This window comes from Balaenoptera borealis (genome assembly GCF_965194805.1).
Source record: "Balaenoptera borealis genome assembly, chromosome: 16".
Lineage (NCBI taxonomy): Eukaryota > Metazoa > Chordata > Mammalia > Artiodactyla > Balaenopteridae > Balaenoptera > Balaenoptera borealis.
In genome coordinates this window covers 70662544-70685479 of record NC_138872.1, presented here as the reverse complement: position 1 = coordinate 70685479, position 22936 = coordinate 70662544, and positions in this window count along the sequence as shown.

The window sequence follows — 22936 nt, the reverse complement described above, 5'->3', positions numbered from 1 at the left end:
GCTGCATCCTCAGTGCTTAGCATGGAGATTGGCAAATAGTAGGAACTTACACAACCCCATGTCCAAGGGTTTTGACTTGGTTGTAAGTCCAATATTAAGGGGAAAATAACAAGTATGGAAGGACTCATGTCCCCAAACTTAGAGATATTTGGTGTAGCACACACTGTAGGTGGGTTTATTCCTATTCCCATTCCAAACCCCTTCTCACATGCGTTTCTGAGCCAAAGATACTGGTGAGCACACTTCTTGATCACTCTAGTCACTCTTCACTTAGGCGTGGTCATGTGAATAGTGCTGGTCAATGGTACTTAAGCAGAAGTCGGCTGAGCTGGGCTTCTGAAAAAGCATTTGCTTTCTTGAAGAAAAGAAACAGACTTGGTCATGCATCCTTTTCTTTTGGTCCTTCTTTCTGACTGTGATGCAGATGTGATGCCAAGAGGGAGGGCAGCCAGCTTGCGGGCATAAGATAAGAACCCAGTACCAAAAGTGACAGGAGATAGGGGACTGGGTCCTCAATGTCACTGAGTGGCTGCACCAGCCCTCGAATTCTCACTGGGTTTCTTGTTTATTGAGGCAACTCAAGCCCTTACTTGTTTAAGTCACTGGGAGTTAGGTTTTCTTTTGCTTGGAGCTGAATATATTCCTAACTGATATGCTTGATAACTGTTTTTAGGCCAATAGTCCCATTCCCCCACCTTTTTTCTCCCTTGCAAAAGCATTGTTTCTCTAATCACCTCTTTCCTTTTCCTGACTATTCCTTTCTTGTTCATCACCTGTTCAAGTTCCCAGCAGAATCTGGGGAGAAGTAACTGCAAAACTGCTCAGTCTTAGGAAACATAACCCTGTTAAGGGCACCATGCAGATGTGGTAACTTGGACAGCATCGCCTACCTCCATCCTGCCGTGTTTTTGTGCAGCGTATGAGAGCTTAAGCTCCGGTTCTTCTGACTCTGGGCTGATTCAGATGGCATCCTTTGCAACCACCTCCTAAAGTTTCAGCCCTTTAGGACTCCACCCCTGCCTGGAGGCTGCAAATATGCTTCTTTGGCTAGGTCCAAGCCTGCTTTATAAAAGAGAGAGGGACATGTGATTCTTAGAAAAGACACTTAAAAATGGGCCACTTTGACATCTTTATTAGAACCTTTCCTCAATAGAATAGCAAGCTAATAGGAGGTCTGAGATTTCATTGTCATTTACTAATTTATGAATTCAACAGATATTTATTGGACACTTATGTGTGCGCCTGTACTCCGTACTTGATGTTGGGGATATAAAAAGGCAAAAGCTATTCCTAGCCTAGAGATGCTTACAGCTGAGGGTAGATGACAGACACATAAAGAGATTCTTCCAATAGGATGGAGTAAGTGCTATGAAGGAGATACCCAGGAGAATGCAGGAAGAAAGAGGAAGAGTAGTTAACTCTGCCTGGTGGTTTGGGGAGGGAGTTATGGGTCAATTTGAACTGGACTGAAGTTTAAATCCACTTTAAACATGGACAGTTTAGGTAGGATCATTCCAGGCAGAGGAAACAGCATGTGCTGATGTCCAGAGATGTGAGTGAGAAAGGAGTATCCGGGGATGTGTGAGGAGGCTGGTATGAATATAGTATGTGTTACTGGGAGGTGCTGGAAGGACCACTGACTTTGGATGAGGCTAGAGGAGAAAGCAGGGGCTGGACCAGGCTGGAGAGCTTGGACCTCATCCACAGACCCAGATGCATCCTGAGCAAATAGCCCTGGAAGCATAAATAACATGGAGGGAGGGCACCCTCTCTCCACTCACAATATCAGTTTAAGGATAAACACAACACAGGGAAAATGAGTCTCTGGAGGTAATTGAGTTTGTACTTATTGTACTATGGGCATCACCAATGTAATCACCAACTTTCAATTCACAAATCCTATTTGTTGTCCCCTTTTCTCTAAGACAACAATATATAATGTATTCTACTTACTCTTGGTAGCATAAGCAAATCACTTTCCCTCATATTGCCCTTTCACAGATGGGAGTGTTATTGGATATGAAGGTGTTGTTTAGGTAGCAGTATAAGGATTGATCGTGCCTGGGAAATCCACTGTGCTTTGGAACTCACACACACACACACACACACACACACACACACACCCTACAGGGATTGCCAACGCATGAAACTTCCTGCCAGCTGATACCTCTGGGGCAACACTAGTAGAGAGCATGTTGAGTAGGGCAACATCCAAGACCCCACGAGAAACCAGAGCTTTTTATGCAGCTCAAAGGGCTTCTTTGTCTTTTGCTACCCCTCCCTCCCTTACTTTATGAGGTTGGCTAACCTTGTCCTTGAAGTTCAATCATAATTTGGGATTTGCTGGCTCAGGATGGCTGCAGTGGTTGGGGGAATAGACCAGAAGGGCTCTAAAGTGATTTGTAGTTCCAGGTGGCTAGGGTTCTGAGTTTCCAAAATCATGATTTTAGAATTAGTGCCACTAGACTCTAGGAAGCTGGACTTTGAAGACTCTACAAGCACCACATGTCAGCAATGGGATGGAGCCCCTGAAGGCAAAGTCTTTGGCTTCTTGATTCACTGTCATCACAGAGGCAGAACCAATGGTTGGGCATCTCCCAGAAGCAGTTGTACTTGGAGACTTTTAGAGAGAAATTAAAGTACTGTTGGCTAACAACGCCTAATTCTATACCAGCAGGAAGGTCACTGATGCTCCAACACCAAGTCAGGCATCCTACTGGCAGTCGGAATGATTGAGAGCCAGTTGGGGGCGGTGATGAGCATATACTGATTTTGTAGGTCTTATTTCTCAGCTGCTACCTCCTGTGGTTGCCATGATTCTTGTTCCTTTTTACCCTGTGCCCTTAAGAGGAGACACCAACTAGTCCTCTTGGAAATAGATTCTGTAGCAATCATTATAATTTGTGGGCACTTGCAGGCATAGAATTGAACCAGGAGCTCTTCCTGCATAAGTTCATGATGCAGTCATGGAAAGGACATTGGAGAAGGAGAATTAGAATTTCAAAGTCTACTGCTAAGGGTGTGGCCTGAGGCAAGCCACTTCTCCTCTCTGGGCTTCAAGGTACCTTCTGTAGATTGAAAGTGTTGGATTGAACCATGGTGGCCAACTTAGGTGTCAACAGGGACAAAGGGATAACACAGAGCGATGAAGCAGGCTGGTTGCACGGGCTGTGTGCTGTGTGAGTTGGCCAGAGGAGGGGACTACAGCACACAGGAGAATGTGAACAGCCCTGTCTCAGCTCCAGCTCATTGTCTCTATGCAGGAATGCAGGCCCAGAATTCAGACAGCTTCTGGTTTTCCAAGAGAGTCCAGTAATCTAGATTTTACAAGAAATCTTTACATTTTTAGGTGTCATCATAAGATTGCTTGAAACACTGAGAAAACTAAGTTATCTTATCCATTGACCAGATTTCAACCCAGGGGCCCCCAGTTTCCATCCTCTAAACTGGCTAGCCTGACTTCTAATTCTATTGTTCTGTGGCCCAATGATACTTTGCCAGGGATGAACTTCCCACCAAGAGATTTGGTCACCTTTCTGTGGTTATTTAAAAAATAAGCTCTGTTATTTAGCTGAGTGATTTGAGCAAGTCACTTCTTTCTTTCATACAATGGAAAACAATGAGATCTATCTCATGGGGCTGCTATGAGATTGATAGGAAGCGATGTTTCTACATTGTCCTGCTCAGAGTATAGCCATGAGTTACCTCTCCTCGTCTTCTTCAGTCCTTCCTTTTTTTGAATTTCATTCACTCATTTAGTCACTCCATAATTAATAATTAGGCACTTACTGTAGGACAAAGCACGGTGCCAGGTACTGGGAATACAGTAGTGGACTAGCTAGACAGACCTTCTGAACTCTTGAAAATATTAATCATAATGCAAATAGTTGTTATTTAATGCTAATTATGTACCAAACACTATGCTTAAGGCTTTATAAGCATTAACCCTTTAATACTTGTAATCACCCAATAAGGTATCTACTTTCATTCCTACTTTGCAGATTAGAAAAACATGAGACCGGAAGAGAGAGAAATTACTTGCTCCAGGTTACAGAGCTAATAATGGTAGAGCTGGGTCTGGAACCTACTTCTGCCTGACCTGAAGCAGAAACAGCATGTAAGCTGAGGTCTGAAAGCTCTGGGGCCTCTGATGACAGGGAGTTGTGTGGGCACCTACAGGGATGACTGAGGAGGCAAAATCTCTGCCAGATGCAGAAACATCTTTCTGGGCTTCTCCACTTTGCATCTCTCATGTGAAGGGTCTCAATGCTTGAAAATTGTAAATAATATATTGAAAAGAGATCATTTGGAGGCAGCAGAGAGAAAGGGCAATCCCTTACTGTGGTATCAGAAGAGAGGTACCCTTCCGTAAAAGGAAGTGACCCATGATCTTCCATCACCCTGCTTGTGCCTCTTGAAGAATTTATTCTTTGGGACCAATGGTTCCATGCCAAAAGCTCTGGGCCAAGTGATGGGAGAAGGGGGGCAGGATTGTCTAGTGGTTAAGCCTAGGGGCTCTGGCATTGACTGTTGAAGTCTGATGAGGACTTGACTTTTTCCTGCCTCAGTTTCCCCATCTGCCAAATGGACTTCACAAGAGTAGGGCTTATCTCTTAGAGTAGTTGGGATGCCTGCATGAGATAATGACATGGAATGCTGAACAAGGAGCCTCCACCTAATGGGTGCCCAGCAACTATTTGCTGATTAAGGAAACTGGAAAACCCCAGATCAAACCCATCTCCCCTCATTCAGCAATGTCCTTTGAGCACTTCTTACGTTACACACACGTAAGCAGTGATTATCTCATTTAATCCTCACTATAACCTTGCAAGATGAGAAACTGTTTTCACAGATGAGCGCTCAGCATCATTGAAGTTATCAAGCTCTGTTCTTTGAAGGGGCAGGTGGGTGTCACGGAACGCCACCCCACCCTCAATCCTGCCTCATGGTCTTCTTCTGCCTGGAATGCTTTCACTGCAGATAGTCACAGGATATTCTCTTGATTCCTTCAGATTTCTGCTCAAAAGTCACCTCCTTCAAGAAGCCATCCTTGACCTCATTGTAATATAGCACCTGTGTTACCACTTAGTACCCTCACCCTGATTTATTTTTGTTCATAGCACTTCATCATAGCTGATATTTTATCTGTCTATTGATCAGTTGATCAATGTTATCTATCTCTCTGTATCTATCATCAATCTATCTTATCTATCATATATCTATCTGTCTATCTATCTATCTCCCTACCATTTCTTATTTGACTTCACCAATAGAGCTGAAGCTTGGTGAAGGCAGGAACTTCGTCATGCTTATCCAGCACTATAGTCTCAGTGGTGTCTCAATATATAGCTGCTCAGTAAACTAATTGATACATGGATGGATAAATGGATAGATGGATGGACAGATGGGAGAATAGATGGATGACTGGATGAGATGAGTGGGTGAATGAATGGATAGATGGATAGATGGGTGGACGGAAGAGTGGGTGGATTGATGGATGAAAAGCACATGGAATTTTCAGTCAGATGAGCCCTGGACCAAACCCTGGTTATGTCTCTCACTTTCTCCTACTCCATGCATCCCATTTCTATGCCTTTCATTGGCATCACTTTGAATGTTGTCAAATCATTAAGCAAGTAGAATGCCTCATTATTTCATGAATCACATCTTGTCCAGTGATTTGAAAACTTTGTTCTGGAAAACCCTATAGCTTTATAGAGGTGGCTAAGAGCCAACATCTCGCCCCAGGCTTCCCATAGAGCAGCCCCTTTTTATCTGTCATAAACATGCAAATTTTCCATGATATTTCAGTTGATTAAGAGAGGTAGACTGCTATAAAATGAAACACACCCTGATATCCAAATACGATCTAACTCTTTCATTTTATGGGTAATGACATTGTCCCAGATATCTGAATTTACTTCCCCCAAAGTCTCATGTGGATTAATGTCATAATCAAGACTTGGATTAAATGTAACTCCAAGCCCAATTGTCTTTCCATGGTATAAGTCACTCATTCATTATCAATCACCTGATACACATTTATTGGGAACTAACTCATTCATGGAGCCAATTCTCACATCTCAGTCTAGGCGCTGGGGATACAGAGATGAACCAGACAGGGAAGTTTCCTGCACTCTTAGAACAGCCAACAAACAAATAATTCAACCAGATAGTTTTGAATATTAAACCAAAGAAAATCAGAGCAAGTTAAGTGGAAGGGTGGTGATGGTGACAGTGGTAGGAGTTCCAGGAACCCATTCTGAAGATATCTGCTCCAAATGGACAAAACTCAGCTGACCTTTCTCAGTGAAAAAAGATTTACTTCTCCCAGGATAAAAACAGTTTGAATAAGGCCCCAAACTCCTACTCAAAACTGCCATTTACTCTCCCCATCTAGGTCTGCAAAGCCTTACCAGCAAACTAGCTCTCAGGAGCCCATGTTGATCAACGTAGCACATGCATTTTATTGCTTGGTAAGCCCAGGACTGGATTTTTATCAGCCTCACTACCCAGTTTCCAACTTCTGCTAGACTCTTGCACATGAGTTGATGCTTGGATGAAACAACAGTAACTTAAACTAGAAAACACACATACATGTAGACACACACACACACACACACACACACACAAACTTCACTATTCAGAATGAGTCCATGGTGCAGATAGAACTGGGGAGCATTTGAGCATGTCTTCCATTGGTAGGAATGATAGTAATAAATGTGTAAGAGAGATTATGGGATAAAAGACTGCTCACTGGAAATGTGGTCTTGGAGAGCTGCTGGCACCACCATTTGGGGGACCTTGAAGCAAGTCTTTTTAGAGAAATTAGAAACATAGCTGATTCTGTGCCTTCCTAGATCATATTGGAGATGCCTGAATATTTTTTTCATTAAAAATTTTTAATTTTTTAAAATTAATTTATTTAAAAAATTTTTATTTCATATTGGAGTATAGTTGATCAACAATGTTGTATTAGTTTCAGGTGTAAAGAAAACTGATTCACTTATACATATACAGGTATTTATTCTTTTTCAAATTCTTTTCCTATTTATATTATTACAGAGTATTGAGCAGAGTTCCTTGTGCTATACAGTAGGTCTTCGTTGGTTGTCTATTTTAAATATATAGCAGTGTGTACATGTCAATCCCAAACTCTCAATCTATCATTTCCTTCCACCCTTCCTCCCTGGTAACCATAAGTTTGTTCTCTAAGTCTGTGAGTCTGTTTCTGTTTTGTAAATAAGTTCATTTGTATCATTTTTTAAAATTCTGCATATAAATGATATCATATGATATTTGTCTTTCCCTGACTCAACCCACTTAATATGACAATCTCTAGGTCTATCCATGTTGCTGCAAATGGCATTATTTCATTCTTTTTAATGGCTGAGTAATATTCCATTGTATATATGTACCACATCTTCTTTATCCATTCATCTGTCGATGGACATTTAGATTGTTTCCATGTCTTGGCTATTGTAAACAGTGCTGCAATAAACATTGGGGTGCATGTATCCTTTTGAACCATGTTTCTCTCCAGATATATGCCCAGGAGTGGGATTGCTGGATCATATGGTAGTTCTATTTTTAGTTTCTTAAGGAACCTCCAGACTGTTCTCCATCGTGGCTGTACCAATTTATACTCCCATCAACAGTGCAGGAGGGTTCCCTCTTCTCCACACCCTCTCCAGCATTTATTGTTTATAGACATTTTGATGATGGCCATTCTGGCTGGTGTGAGGTGATATCTCATTGTAGTTTTGATTTGCGTTTCTCTAATAATTAGAGATGTTGAGCATCTTTTCATGTGCCTCTTGGCCATCTGTATGTCTTCTTTGGAGAAATGTCTATTTATGTTTGATAACCACTGGATACCTGTCTTCTGAGATTCAGTTTAGCTTGTTGCTCAAGAACATTATACATAACTCAGGAAGCACTCATTAAGCACCTACTGTGTACATAGATGCCTGGTGAAAAGGGAGGAAAAGGAAAAAATACGATTCCTGCTGCCAAAAACTTCTCTGGAAGATGTGCCATCACTGAGTTAGAATGATCTGCGGTGTGGCTGCTAGAGGGGGCTTGCTGGTGCAGTACATCCACTGAAAGGTGCACAGAGTGGCAGTTATGCCCTTGCCCTTCCAGAGGCAGCAGAGACCCAACTCCAGCCCCATCCTGCGCCTGCTCTGAAGCCACTGCCCCAGGAGACAGTGCTTTCTCTGCTGCTCTCACCTGGATGCAGCCTCTGAACATTGGCTACACCTCAACTATATCTCACTGTATTTGGTTCTTAGCTATACGTGACAGAAACCGAACTCCAAGTAACTGAAGCACAAGATTCTTCACATACAGCATTATTATTCTTCAGGCACAGTTGAATCCAGGAGCTCAGATAATGCCATCTGGGCTCTGTCTTTAGTATTTCGTTGCCTTCACTTTCAGGAAAGCTCTTTTCTATGGGTGGACAGGGCAGTTTCAGGTTGATATCTCCCCAGCTCAGCAACTTCAGGGTAAAGGAAGCTGCTATTTTTATGTTATTCCAAGAAGATCCCAGGATTGAATCTCATTGGACCAATTTGAGTCACATGCTCATTCTTGAACCAATCACTGTGACCAGAGGAAGGGACTACTCTGATTGGTCAAAGCTGTGACGGGCTTCCACCCTGAAGCTGGATAGCGAGGTCAATCACTCCCATGTCATATGAAGTCATAGGGGGTTATGGGTAGTTCTGCAAAGTAAAACTCAGGTACTGTTACCCAAAGAAGGGGAAATAGATTCTAGAAGGGCAAAAATACTCAGTGCTCATCTTACTGTCTCATGAGGCGTCCCACATCCCACCTTCTGTTATGGCTATTCTGCTTATCTGCCCTCCCAGCTAAAAGCTTCTTCACACCAGAACTCACATCTGTCTCAGCGTCCCTGGCTTGACCCTGGGGAGTGCCTTTCACATGACAGGTGCTCAATAAGTATGGCTATAATAGAATAATATATACCCAAGCTCTTCTTTTACTTTGTTTGGTATAATGACTTTAAGAATCCCTGTGTGGAAGGAAATGCTCTTTTCAGCACTCCTTTCCAACATATACATCTTCATGTGAAAGGCAGAGCTTTCAGAGCTTGTGCAGTCCCTGGTTTTTATGATTAACAAATAAAGGTGAACAAAATCAATGAATGTGTCAAAATTTCTGAGGCTTTGATGTCTCAGACTCATTGGGTAAATGTTTCCATTGAATGAAACAGATTTATCTTTCCATTATCTTTCCATTGTTCATAACTGTAGGTCATTTAATAGATGAAGCAGGCTGAGGCTTCTGTGGAAACTGAATACTGAAGTGGGAAGAGTGGGAGGGTAGGAAAGGTTTTCTAAGCATCAGGAAAGCTTGGAATTCAAAAAGTTTAATTAAAATAAGACGAGAAAGTTTTTGTTAGAGGGATTTAGACTCAGCTTAGGAGAGCTGAAGTCAGATGAAAGGGTCTTGTCTAGGTATAAGGGGATTTGTTTCCTTAGAGGGATCACCAGCGGGTTAAAGAGAAATCCCAACCCTGTTTGGGGATAGTATAGTTGATTTACAATGTTGTGTTAGTTTCTGCTGTACTGCAAAGTGATTCAGTTATACATATATATATACATTCTTTTTCATATTCTTTTCCATTATGGTTTATCACAGGGTATTGAATATAGTTCCCTGTGCTATACAGTAGGACCTTGTTGTTTATCCATTCTATATATAATAGTTTTCATCTGCTAGTCCCAAACTCTCAATCCATCCCTCCCCTACCCCCCCCATTGGCAACCACAAGTCTGTTTTCTATGTCTGTGAGTCTGTTTCTGTTTCGTAGATAAGTTCATTTGGTTCATATTTTAGATTCCACATATAAGTGATATCATATGGTATTTGTCTTTCTCTTTCTGACTTACTTCGCCTAGTATAAAATCTCTAGGTCCATCCATGTTGCTGCAAATGACATTATTTCATTCTTTTGTATGACTGAGTAGTATTCCAATTTATATATATATCAATATATCTATATATATCTCACATCTTTATCCATGCATCTGTTGATGGACATATTTAGGTTGTTTCCACGTCTTGGCTATTGTGAATAGTGCTGCTATGAACATAGGGATGCATGTGTCTTTTTGAATTATAGTTTTGTCCAAATATATGCCCAGGAGTGTGATTGCTGGGCTGGGGATAGCTCTTAAATTTGAGCATTGGGTTAATTACATAGGAGTTACTTACTTGTCAAAAATACATATTTCTGGGCCCACTCTTGAGATTCTGATTCAATATGTATGTTGAGGAAGATGCAGAAATCTGGTGAAGCCAGGTGTAAGAACCTCTGTATGTGGGCAGCTGCTGACCTGCACCTGCAATGCATGGTGAGTAGAGCTGAGTATCTGGAGTTGGCCAGATCGGGGTGAGAATCTCAGCTTTGCCTCTTATTGGCTGGGAAGGCTTGGGTAGTAAGACCCAATTCAATTCAATTTTCTGATGCTCAGAAAAAACGAAGACGAGCACAGTCTTGACCTCACGGGGTTGTGTGAGGATGAAAACAGGTAGAGCACGTGGCAGAGTGCCTGGCATAGCCCACACGACCAGTGATGATTAAATCCCGCACATGTTATGCCACAGACACAGGGGCCACTGGTGTGTCGCACTTTAAACAAACTGCTCTGTAAGAGAAATTAGCAATCACACCTCAATACTACTACTTCTACTAATAACAACAAGCGTTTATAAAGTGCCGTATGCTGGACCCAGTTCTAAGTGCCATCCAACCATTAACCCATTTTATTCTTGCCACAGTCCCTTAAAGTAGGGGCTATTATTATTCCCATTATATATATGAGGAAACTGAGGCATATGGAGATTAAGTAACTCTCTCCTCTGCAGACGACCTCTCCTTAAGAGCCGTATGTGTGGCAAGAAAACATCTATGTCCAGAGAGAATGTCTTTTGGTTTAGCAGAACTGGGTGGGAACACAGTTCTTGGGGGCAAACTTGCAGTGTGAAATAAATCCAGTTTAATTGCCTGTGTAGGCAGGCATTTCCAGCTGGTCTCTCAGCTTCGCAAATCCTTGGGTGTGGCTTTTTTGAAGAGGTCTGATTATTCTGTACATTCATACCTGTACAGCTGGTGACTTTTAGAACATCCCACCCTGAGATTCCCAAGAACGTAATCTGGTCCAGAGGTAGCACAGCTCAGCAGTGTGCGTCCCTGCTGGTTTGCAGGACTGGGTTTCTAGGGGGTCGGTAGGGGAAATGAAGTCCAGCCGGATGCACGATGCCTCTGTCCTGGTCTAAAGGGGAGCCACACATCAAAGCACTCCTTGCAAAGGCAGTGCCCGGATTTCCCAGGCAGCCCGAACACGTGTGCTGTTGCCTGCACAAGAAAGGCATTTGTTTCCTTGGAAATCAATTACCAGGGCCCATTTAATGAGCTGCTTGCCTCATATCAATTCTGATCAACATGCCTTTGGTCTTGCTACTCTCCCTTGGCTCACAAAGCAGGATCTGGGGAGGGGAAAGCAAGTTCCCAGACCCACGACCAAAGGGTGGTGTCTCTCCTCTCCTTCCCCCCACTCCCCAGGTACAGAGACTCTTGTCAGTGTCTACAATTCCACCATCGTGATTCATTCCTTTGGGCTTAAAGACCATCTTTGGTCTTTTGATCTTTTCCTTCTCTATTACTGATTAGGTTTCTTGTAAATCATAAAAAAGATTGCATATCCATTGTAACTAGACAAACAATTCAAAGGGGTTTAAAAAAGAAGTCATTAATTTCTTCCCCCACTCCTTCTAATTTTTCCTCCAACCTCTGAGAAAACAACACCGGCTATCTGTTCTATGTCCTGCCATAGCTTGATTCAAGCTCATAAAACATGTACAAATATGTACACATTTGTAAAATTTTTTTTGCCTAAACTTGGATCATATTATATACACTACCCTGCAGCTTGCTTTTTTTCACTTATCACACCAGAAATTCCTGCAGATATATGATTAACTCAACACATCTTTTAAAATACTGCGTAGTATTTCACAGTTTGGTTTTACATCATGAATTCAACTATTCTTCTACTGATTGACATTTAGGGTGTGTCCAGGATATTTGTGTGTGTATGCTTGACACTAAACAGTGCTGCAATAAACATGTTAATGTTTTTGTAGTTACTTTTATTTCTGTAAAATAGAGTAACCTCAATGGAGCTTGCTACATCAAAGGGGATATGCATTTTTATTACGACAGCTATTGCCAGACTAATTCCCAAAGAGCTTCTAGGACTTCAGAAAAAAAAAAAAAAGACTTCCAGCAGGAATTTGGGAATGCTTGTTTCCCCATACACACGCTAGCACTGGATATTATTAGTCTTTTCTTATTTTTGTTAATCTGACCGATGAAAAGTGGAATCTCACTGTGGTTTTGCTATGAATTTCTCTGGGTAATAAAGACTTTGTGCACATTTTCATATAGTTTATTGTATTTTGGCCTTCAACAATCTCTTAATATGCAAGTATTCTTGAAAGGTGTTAATGCCTTAATGCTTTGCTCACAATTACTTGTGAACTCAGAGTGTGGTCTTACAAGAGGAGCATTACAATTAAGAAGCAGGAATAAAGAACCATTCTGGGGCTTCCCTGGTGGTGCAGTGGTTGGCAGTCTGCCTGCCAATGCGGGGGACACGGGTTCGAGCCCTGGTCTGGGAAGATCCCACATGCCGCGGAGCGACTGGACCCGTGAGCCACAGCTGCTGAGCCTGCGTGTCTGGAGCCTGTGCTCCACAGCAAGAGAGGCCGCGATAGTCAGAGGCCGGCGCACCGCGATGAAGAGTGGCCCCTGCTCGCCACAACTGGAGAAAGCCCTCGCACAGAAACGCAGACCCAATGCAGCCAAAAAAAAAGAACCATTCTGTATTTCAACATCTGTTAGGAACCTGGATTGTGTCAGTGCTGGTACCCTCTTGTGATATTGTGCGATAGTTTTGCAATATGTTAATGGTGGTGGAAACTCAGTAGAAGGGACACAAGATCTCTCTGTAGTATATCTTACAACTGCATGCATCTCTGCAAATAAAATAAAATAAAAATTAAAAGTGTAACTAAAATTTTTGGTGAGGATCCAGCTCCATCTGGTCTAGTGGTATTTGCCATCACTTAAAAGATTGTGTTTTTAACACAAATTTAGAGAGGCTGTTGAAGGTCAAATTTTTTGGATAGACCCTTCCTGACACTGGCCCCCTAATTTCATTGGCAACCACCCCATGAGTGACATAGTTCTTATGGGGTAGCTGTCTAGGTTTTCTCTAATTGAAGAGATGAAGTGAATGTAGTTTAGAAGAGGATCCTACCACTTGAAATTTCACTTCCCAGAAGACCCTCTTCAACAACTGCATGATCTGGAAAAATTTGCATATGTGCCCAGTACATTAAAAATTTTTTAAAAAGTTGATTCAGAAGAAAACATAGGCAGAACACTCTATGACATAAATCACAGCAGGATCCTTTTTGACCCACCTTCTAGAGAAATGGAAATAAAAACAAAAATAAACAAATGAGACCTAATGAAACTTAAAAGCTTTTGCACAGCAAAGGAAAGCATAAACAAGATGAAAAGACAACCCTCAGAATGGGAGAAAATATTTGCAAATGAAGCAACTGACAAAGGATTAATCTCCAAAATTTATAAGCAGCTCATGCAGCTCAATATCAAAGAGACAAACAACCCAATCCAAAAATGGTCAGAAGACCTAAATAGACATTACTCCAAAATAGATATACAGATTGCCAACAAACACATGAAAAGATGCTCAACATCACTAATCATTAGAGAAATGCACATCAAAATTACAATGAGGTATCACCTTACACCAGTCAGAATGGCCATCATCAAAAAATAAATGCTGGAGAGGATGTGGAGAAAAGGGAACCCTCTTGCACTGTTGGTGGGAATGTAAATTGATGCAGTCACTATGGAGAACAGTATGGAGGTTCCTTAAAAAACTAAAAATAGAACTACCATATGACCCAGCAATCCCACTACTGGGCATATACCCTGAGAAAACCATAATTCAAAAAGACACACGCACCCCAATGGTCATTGCAGCTCTATTTACAATACCCAGGACATGGAAGCAACCTAAGTGTCCATCGACAGATGAATGGATAAAGAAGATGTGGCACATATGTACAATGGAATATTACTCATCCATAAGAAGAAACGAAATTGAGTTATTTGTAGTGAGGTGGATGGACCTAGAGTCTGTCATACAGAATGAAGTAAGTCAGAAAGAGAAAAACGAATACCGTATGCCAACACATATATATGGAATCTAAAAAAAAAAAAAAGGTTCTGAAGAACCTAGTGGCAGGACAGGAATAAAGACGCAGATGTAGAGAATGGACTTGAGGACTTGGGGAGGAGGAAGGGTAAGCTGGGACGAAGTGAGAGAGTGGCATGGACATATATACACTACCAAATGTAAAATAGATAGCTAGTGGGAAGCAGCCGCATAGCACAGGGAGATCAGCTCGATGCTTTGTGACCACCTAGAGGGATGGGATATGCGGGTGGGAGGGAGACGCAAGAGGGAGGAGATATGGGGATATATGTATATGTATAGCTGATTCACTTTGTTGTACAGCAGAAACTAACACACCATTGTAAAGCAATTATACTCCAATAAAGATGTTAAAAAAAAAAAAAGTTGATCCATTGACTAGGCATCTCTGCCGTGCCTAGTATGTGCCAAGCACTGATTAGGAACTGAGAGTACAGTGCCGAACAAGACGGTTGTCATGGAGCTCAGACTCACGGGGAAGGGCTGATAATACACAAGCTGGTTAAAAATTAAACAGGCTCATTTTGAGTTAGTGATCAATTCTACGCAGGAAAAGATGTGGTAGATCTCTATGAAGCGGGTAGGTTAGCACTGGATCAGATAGAGAAAACATTCTGGAGAGACGACATTGAGCTAAGGCCTGAGTAATGAGAAGAAGCAAGGTCAGAAAGAGATCTGTGGGTAGACTATTCCTGGGTGCGGAAAGAGCATACGTAAACTCTTAAGAGTGGATGAAGGTCAGAGACCCCACGGAGCAGAAGACCTCCTGTGTGTCTGGATCACAGTGGGAGGTGGTGGCTTGGATTTAGTTTGGAGAGACAGGCAGGACCTGCTCGTGCAAGGGTTTTCACACCATGCTGATGAGACTTCGTGTGTTCTAAGTCCATGGGAGCCAGTGAAGGATTTTATGCATGAGGTGAGGTACCTGCTTGTGTTTCTGGAAGAGCGCAGTGGTGGCTGTATGAAGAATAGATTGTAGGTTGTTCAAGAGAGAAAAAAAACCCCTAGAGAAGACAGAGAGCATTGACGTATTCTAGGTTAGATATAGTTGTTTGGATTAGAAGTGTGCAGTAGAGATAAAGTTGGACAATTTTGGTGTCAATTTTGGAGGTAGAATGAGATGAAGTTGTTGATGGATTGGATGTGAAGAGTAAGAGAAGGAGAGGGATTGAAGAGGATTCTACAGTTTTCAGTTTGAAAAACGCAGAGAGATGGTGGTATCATTTCAGGAGCTGGGGAGGCCGAACAAAGAATTAGATTTGAAGCAAAAATGAAGAGTTCACGCAAGCAGGAGGAGATATGGGGATATATGTATGTGTATAGCTGATTCACTTTGTTATACAGCAGAAACCAACACACCATTGTAAAGCAATTATACTCCAATAAAGGTGTTACAAGAAAAAAAGTGAAGAGTTCTCCTTGATGATGTCAGTTGCTCTCCAGATGGAGATGACAAACTCATCATTGAATATATGAATCTAGAGTCAGACACGCAGTCTGAACTCGAGCTATAGATTTTAGCTTCAACAGCACATACATGTTATTTAAAGCCACAGGACAGGAAAAAAGGAGAGGCGAGCCCTGGATTCCTGGTGTGTGTAAACGTGTCTGCTGAACTCAGATTCGTGCATCTACACGCTTACCCAACCCATCCACCTAGATGTTGAGTAGGAATCTCAAGCTTAACATGTCCAAACCAGACGTCTTGACATTCCCCCTAAAACTGTTTGTCTGGGCTTCCCTGGTGGCGCAGTGGTTGAGAGTCTGCCTGCCAATGCAGGGGACACGGGTTCAAGCCCTGGTCCCGGAAGATCCCACATGCCGTGGAGCAACTAAGCCCGTGAGCCACAACTACTGAGCCTGCGCGTCTGGAGCCTGTGCTCCGCAACAAGAGAGGCCGCGACAGTGAGAGGCCTGCGCACCGCGATGAAGAGTGGCCCCCGCTCGCCACAACTAGAGAAAGCCCTCGCACAGAAACGAAGACCCAACGCAGCCAATAAATAAATAAATAAATAAATATTAAAAAAACAAAAACAAAACAACCCCAAAAAACTGTTTGACCCATGATCATCTTCATCTCAGTTAATGGCAATCTATTTCTCCAGCATCTCAGACCAAAATTTTGAGAAATTCATATATATATATGTATATACACATATATAGTAGTATATACTTGTAGTATATGCATATACATAATAAACATGTAGTATATTATTCTTACATATCATATATATATGAATTTTATACTTGTGGTACTGAGCTCTTATATTCAGAAACTCTCGTCATTAAATTTTGTGCAAGGTTTTAAAGAACAGGATTAAATATCTTATGAATAAAACTTACTGAAAAAATTACAGTTACATCTTCATATTTTGGACGATTAATGTTTACATGTCTCACAGATCATGATGCCTTCATTCTATCATGAAGTAATATTCCAAGGCATGACAGGCCCTGAGGGTGAGGGAAAAATTATTGACATTTCTCTCTCTCTCTCTCTTTCTCTCTCTCTCACTTCTCTCACCAACCATCAGGGAATCCTGCTGGTTCTACCTTTAACATCTATCCAGAATCTGACCACTTCTTACCACCTCTGTTTACAACACTGCACCAAGCCCCAGCATGTCTCCCCTGTATGGTCTGATCATCTGTATCGTCTCCTAACTGGTCTCCTACTGAGTTATTGACATAAACACATCATGATCACTCCTTTACTGAAAACCCACCAGTGGCTTGCCATTTCACTCAGAGTAAAAACTGCAGTGCTCATAACAGCTTTCCAAAACCCTGCATCATTTTGTCCTCATGAGCTATTGGATGTCATCTTGTCTCCTTGCTATTCTTCATTCTATCTAGCCATGTTTCTGCCTCAGGGTCTTTGCACTTGCTGTTTCCCAAATGGAACACTCTTTCCCCAGATATCTGCATGGCTTGTTCCCTCACTGCCTTCGAGTATTTGCTCAAATATTGTCCCCCTCCCCTACTAGCACTCCTTATTTCCTATTTTTAATGTATTATGTATCACCTTTTATCATAGTGTGTAATTGTATTTATTTTAAATTTTTGATTGTCTATGTCCCTCTGCTGGAGTGTAAGCTTCCTAAAGACATATTTTTTAAATCTGTTTTATTTACAGATGAATTCCAAGTATCTAGAGTGGGCACAGAATAAGAAACAATAAATCTTTCTTGAATTAATGAGAAACGTAAATTCCTAGAAAAGACCTGAGTTTTTTTTCTTATTGATCTTCAGTTGTTTTTAAATCTCTGCTTAACTTAATCTTGATTTTTATTCTACTTCTGCAGGAGCTTTCTCTAGGTTTGTTCAACAATAGACTACTAAGGTGGGGGGGATCAAAAGGTTCTTGATCTCATTTCTAGTTCTTGAGCCATTTAAGGAATAAATGGCTGCATTGCAGGTTGTTTTTTTTTCCCCTCCTGCTGCTGTTGCTGGATAAGACTCATTTTATGAAATGGGCCATGTGATGCAGTAAACCAGAGCTCAGTGGCCACTAACCTCCTATGTCCGTGATTTGAATAAATACTTTTTCTCTATAAAAGAGAGGCTCATCCCCTCCAAGTACCAGGACGAAGCAGGATAGAGGATGGCTTCTTGGAGTCAGGCAGACCTGAGTTTCAAACACAGCTTTCAGTTCCCTCTTGGGGGATCTTTGCACAGTTCAACTTCTCTGAAAACACTAAAGAAGTTAATGCAATTGAGATAATCAACATGATGTTTCTGGCACAGTACGTGTTGCATGGTAACCACTCAGTTAATAAAAACAATTACTTATTTTCCCTGTTGGTTTGAAATCACTTTCCTTTCCAAGTCAGAATGCAAATAGGAGATGGAAACTCTTGTTTTAAGGGTGAGTTGGGCCAACTCTCTACATTTGCCAAAGAGGTACTTTATCTTATTTGTTCAATCAGAGAAGAATACCTTTGTCGGTGAGCTTATTCCATTGTAAACACCATTGCTCTTCTGCTCAGGCTACAACTGAATGATTCTCCTCCATCCTGAACACGTGCATGTGGAATTTTGAATGTCGGTGTACCTTATTTTTATTCTCAAAAATGCCATCTTGAGAGAATCTACCTTTTGGGATCTATCAAGTCCTGATTCAGCATTTAGTTACCCATACCAGCAATTTGATTTCTGCAAATAAATTTCGGAGCCCTTTTTAAATGGCTTTGTGCTTGTGTAAATATCCTCCCAGGCAATAAGACTGAATGTTTGCATCCCTGAGCTCAAAAGGCTGAGCAGGCATGTTGCAGGGAAATTACCAGCCGAGTGTCAGGGCTCAGAACTCAGGAGTAGTTTAGGGAGATGCCCTGGTATCAGCTGTGAAATGTGGGAGAGCTATAACACAATTTTAAGAGAAATTCCAGCTTTATCCTTCATTCACTTATTTATCCAACAAGCATTCATCAAATGACTGACCTGTACTAAGTCTTCTTCTAGGTGCTAGGGACACAAGCGATAGTGGTAGTAGAAGTAGACGCAGCAGCAGCAGTAGTCGGAATAGCTACCACTTTAAAAAAAACTGAGCATCTATGGTGGACCAGGTACTCTACCTGGGACTTCATGGCTATCAGCTCATACTCTGAAGATGATTTTCTTTTTGCAACAGTCAGTCATTTCTTCTGGGAATGAATCTCACCAGAGCATATTATTTTTCTCATGTTGGGAAAGGGAGGGCATGGCAAGTTCAAGAAGGACTGCTATACTGGATTGATAGGATGAATGTAGAAGTCACAAGTGAGAGACTTGGAGAGGTCACACCTCTTTCCCTAGAAGGGTAAGAAATAGAAATACAAAGCTGACGGTGTGTCTGATAAAGTAACCCCAGCTCACAGGTGAGTGGTCCCTAGGATAGTAATGATGGAGTTACTGCTTAGTGAAGGAAGGGACAATTGTTATTTGTTCTTGTTATGCTAACAGGGAAGATATGATTTCCTCATATATTATAAAACTCTCACTGCATTGCCCTGGGAGAAATGAATGTTGGTTTTGGTGAGGGTGCAAGCTTCCCAGGGAACTAAGGAGAAAAATCTAATGCTAGTGGGGAGAACGAATTAGAGTTGGGGCATCCATAACCTTCTCTTCTTGTTGGATCCAACACCATCTCTCCTCATTCGGAGCTCTCAGATTCAGCAGATGAGAGCCTTGATTTGACCTTAACGCATGGCTGAGTTCCAAAGTATGCAAGATACAAGAACGTGGAAACACTGAAACTTTGTCCTCCTTTTTGGAAGAGTGTGGCTTCCAAAGAGCTCAGGGTTGGGGCACTGAGTTGGAAGGCTTAGAAAAGGAGTCCCCAGAAAGACATCATTATGCATTAAGGAGAGATGATAATGGGAAGTAAGGCTAGGGATACAGTCATATGGGAAACATCCTTCTGAAGGCTCAGCCCTTCCTCACTTAGTGTGACTCTAGGTAACAGGTGTGAGACTAAGTCACAACTTGGGGCATCTTACATGAAGGCTCTGCAAAGTCTACTTGACCTTTCATTCATTCATCAACATTGTGCTCAGCCCCCGCTACGGGTCAAACACTGCATGGTGGCAATACAACCAGTCATGGTTCTTGGCATCGTAGGGCTAATGTTTTGATGAAGGGAACAAAGAATAAACAAATTTATGAGTAAATAGAATTACAAATTGCGATAAGTTCTAGGAAGGAAATAAGGCAAATGATGGCTTTAGATAAGGTGCCTGTGGAGAGCTTCATTGAAGAGGAGTCATTTGGGTGGAAAACTGAGAGATGAGAAAGAGTCAGTGTACAAAGGACTGGGGACAGAGGGAGAGGAGGCAGGACAGGGAGGGCAGAATTCTTCTGAACTTCAGAGCAGTAATTCTCAAACTTGGCTGCCGTTTGGAATCTCTTGAGAGAATTTAGAATTTACCGATGCCTGGTTCTCATCTCCAAGAGACTGTGATCTCACTGGTCTGGGGTTGGTCCAGGGAATTTACATATTTTAAAACCTAGCCCCCACCCCGGTGATTCTAAAGTGCAGCCAGGTTTGCAAAACCCTGGCTTAGAGGAAGAGAAAGGAGCAGGTATGGCTGGAACCTAGTGAGGGGGAGAAAAAGAGCCAAGAAGAGGTAAAAAAAAGGAGGCAGACTCTAGATCATTCAGGGCCTTGGAGGTTGTTATAAGGAGTTTGACTTTGATTTTAGGCAGTCAAATAAATTTATTCGTTTCTACTGTAGCAGTGTGTGTGTGTGTGTGTGTGTGTGTTGACTGGGGAAGACTGAAAACCAGGAAGTACATGAGAGGGGTCAGTATCTACTCCCTGACTGTCCTGCCAAAGTCGTCAGAAGAGAGGGAGACGAAGGGATGACAGCTGTCTCAGACCCCAGAGGTATGAAAACCAGCTCGCTGCCGCTGAGTCAACTCCTAAAGCTTAAATAACAGACTGAATTTCTTGATATCTCCCCGATTAATATACTGGCAAAAAGTGGAGGGGCAAGTTACCAAGAGATTAGTGGGGATTATTGTAGGGGAGGGATGGGAATTTATTCTCCAGGACTCAGAGTGAATAGGGATCCCCCAAACTCCTGGAGCGATGCCATCCCATCCAGGTGCCTCAGCGTCCCTCGCCACCTGAGAAGGGTCCACGGACCAGCGACACCAGCATCCCATGGAGCTTGCTGGACAGACACCCCAGGACTGCTGACTCCAAAGCTGCATTCTGACAGGATCCCCATGTAATTCACGTGCATTTAGAAGCTTGGGACATGCTGCTTTAGCTGTTTCCTGTCAAGGCTCAGCTCAGCCCACCCAGGGCAAAAATTCAAATCCAGCTGCCACCCTTCCCTTACTTATTCCAGGTCTGGCTACTTCCTTCCATCTCTGTGATTTCTCTTTCCTGCCACCGGTGAAGACGCATCCTCTCTCTCCCCTCTGTGTTTCTCTTCCCCAAATTGTAGTTACCTTCTCTCACCTGCTCACCTGCTCTCTCTGCTTCCATCTCCAACTAATTGTCTCTGTCTTTCTTTTTGTGAGTACAGATAGAGGACTTGGCAGAGCCCTTCCACACGCACTATTTAGCTGATCCCACAGCAGCTTTGCTTCTCTCCAGTTTACAGATGAGGCCACTGAGGCTGGGGGAGATTAGACCACTTGCTCAAGGTCACACAGTAGTAAGTAGGGGCCCCGGACTGAAGCAAGATCTGTCGGATTCTAAAGCCTATGCTCTTAATAATGAAGAAACACAGCTCTCTGCATGAACAATTTTATTGATTTTCCTATAAGATGTGCTCATTCCTTCTTCTGAACCTCTCCATAGCATTCTGTACCTGTGGCAGAAGAATATTTATGAGATATTCACCATTGGTTCTCCCCTGATTTCTCTTCTGTCGTATACCTTACTTCTCAAAATTAAAGAAGAGAGAGAGAAAGAGAGGCTTAGTATTGCATTTGATACCTCAGGTTGGCAAACAGAAATAACCTTTTTGTGTTCAAAAAGCCTGAACTTCCTGGGGAGAGAGGATTTATAGAAGACAGGCTATATTTGCAGGATCTAAGAAGCAGGGGAGGATGGTTGATGCACTGTGCCTTGCCCTGGGCTGGGATAAGGAGAGGAGCCGTGAGAGAGAGGATGACACAGCTCAAAGGCAACCCCTGTGCCTTGATTCTCAGGAGAGCATCTGTTTGGAGAACCAGAGACCTCAGAAAGGTCTGGGGGTCCATCTTGGAAGTTGGGACCAGAAGCAGCCTTTTCACGATCCCATTGCTCCTTGGTGCGGAGTAATAACAAAGAGGGAGCCATGGGTGTGAGCGGGAGCGCGAGGTTTCGCAGCAGCAGCCTCCGTGGACCAACAACTGAGGGTAGGGCTGGATGATGGATGAACCAGGAGATACTTGCCCACCTGGTGAAGAATCTCAAGAAGCTAGTTGCCCCAGACTCTGAGTCCCTGACGTCCAGAACTTAGACACAACTCAGGAACAAGATTAAGCTTCTGCCACTTGGCAAGAATGGGAACACAAAAGAGAAAATTAGTTGAGTTGGTAAGAAAATGATTCTATTTCTTTGCAACTGAGTTTGAGGACAGAGAGTTGTGCCTACCTCCAGCCTCTCCAGAGGCGGGCGCTGTCTTTCCCTGGCCCCGTGTCCTGCCCAGCTCTGGGATCGGATCTGCTGCGTCTGCAAGCCCTGCCCCCTGGGCCCAAGGTCTTTGGAAAACAGCTCAGGGTCTCCCCAGAGCCCTCCTCTCTTCCTCGATCCAGGGCATTGCACAGATCTCCCTGCTTCCCTAGGGAAGGCGGGGCCTCCCGCAGTGCTCCTGCATAATTGGGACGATGCGCAGGAAAATTAAAAAGGTCATTAATCACCGTGGAGCCCAAGGCAGCTCTCCGGGACCTATTCTTCATGATGATTAATGGGAGGTATCTCCTCCCCACTCCTCCATTCATTTTCCTGCCACCATTCACTCACTTTCCTTTGCTGTGTCCTCTTCGTCCCCTTCTGAGGGAACAGGGGTTTCTGGAGACCACCAACTCAGGGTCGGGTCTTTCCTGGCTGTCTTCATTGCCACCAGACCTGGAGTGGACCCAGGGTGAGCCCCCCGATCAGATGCACAGCTGAC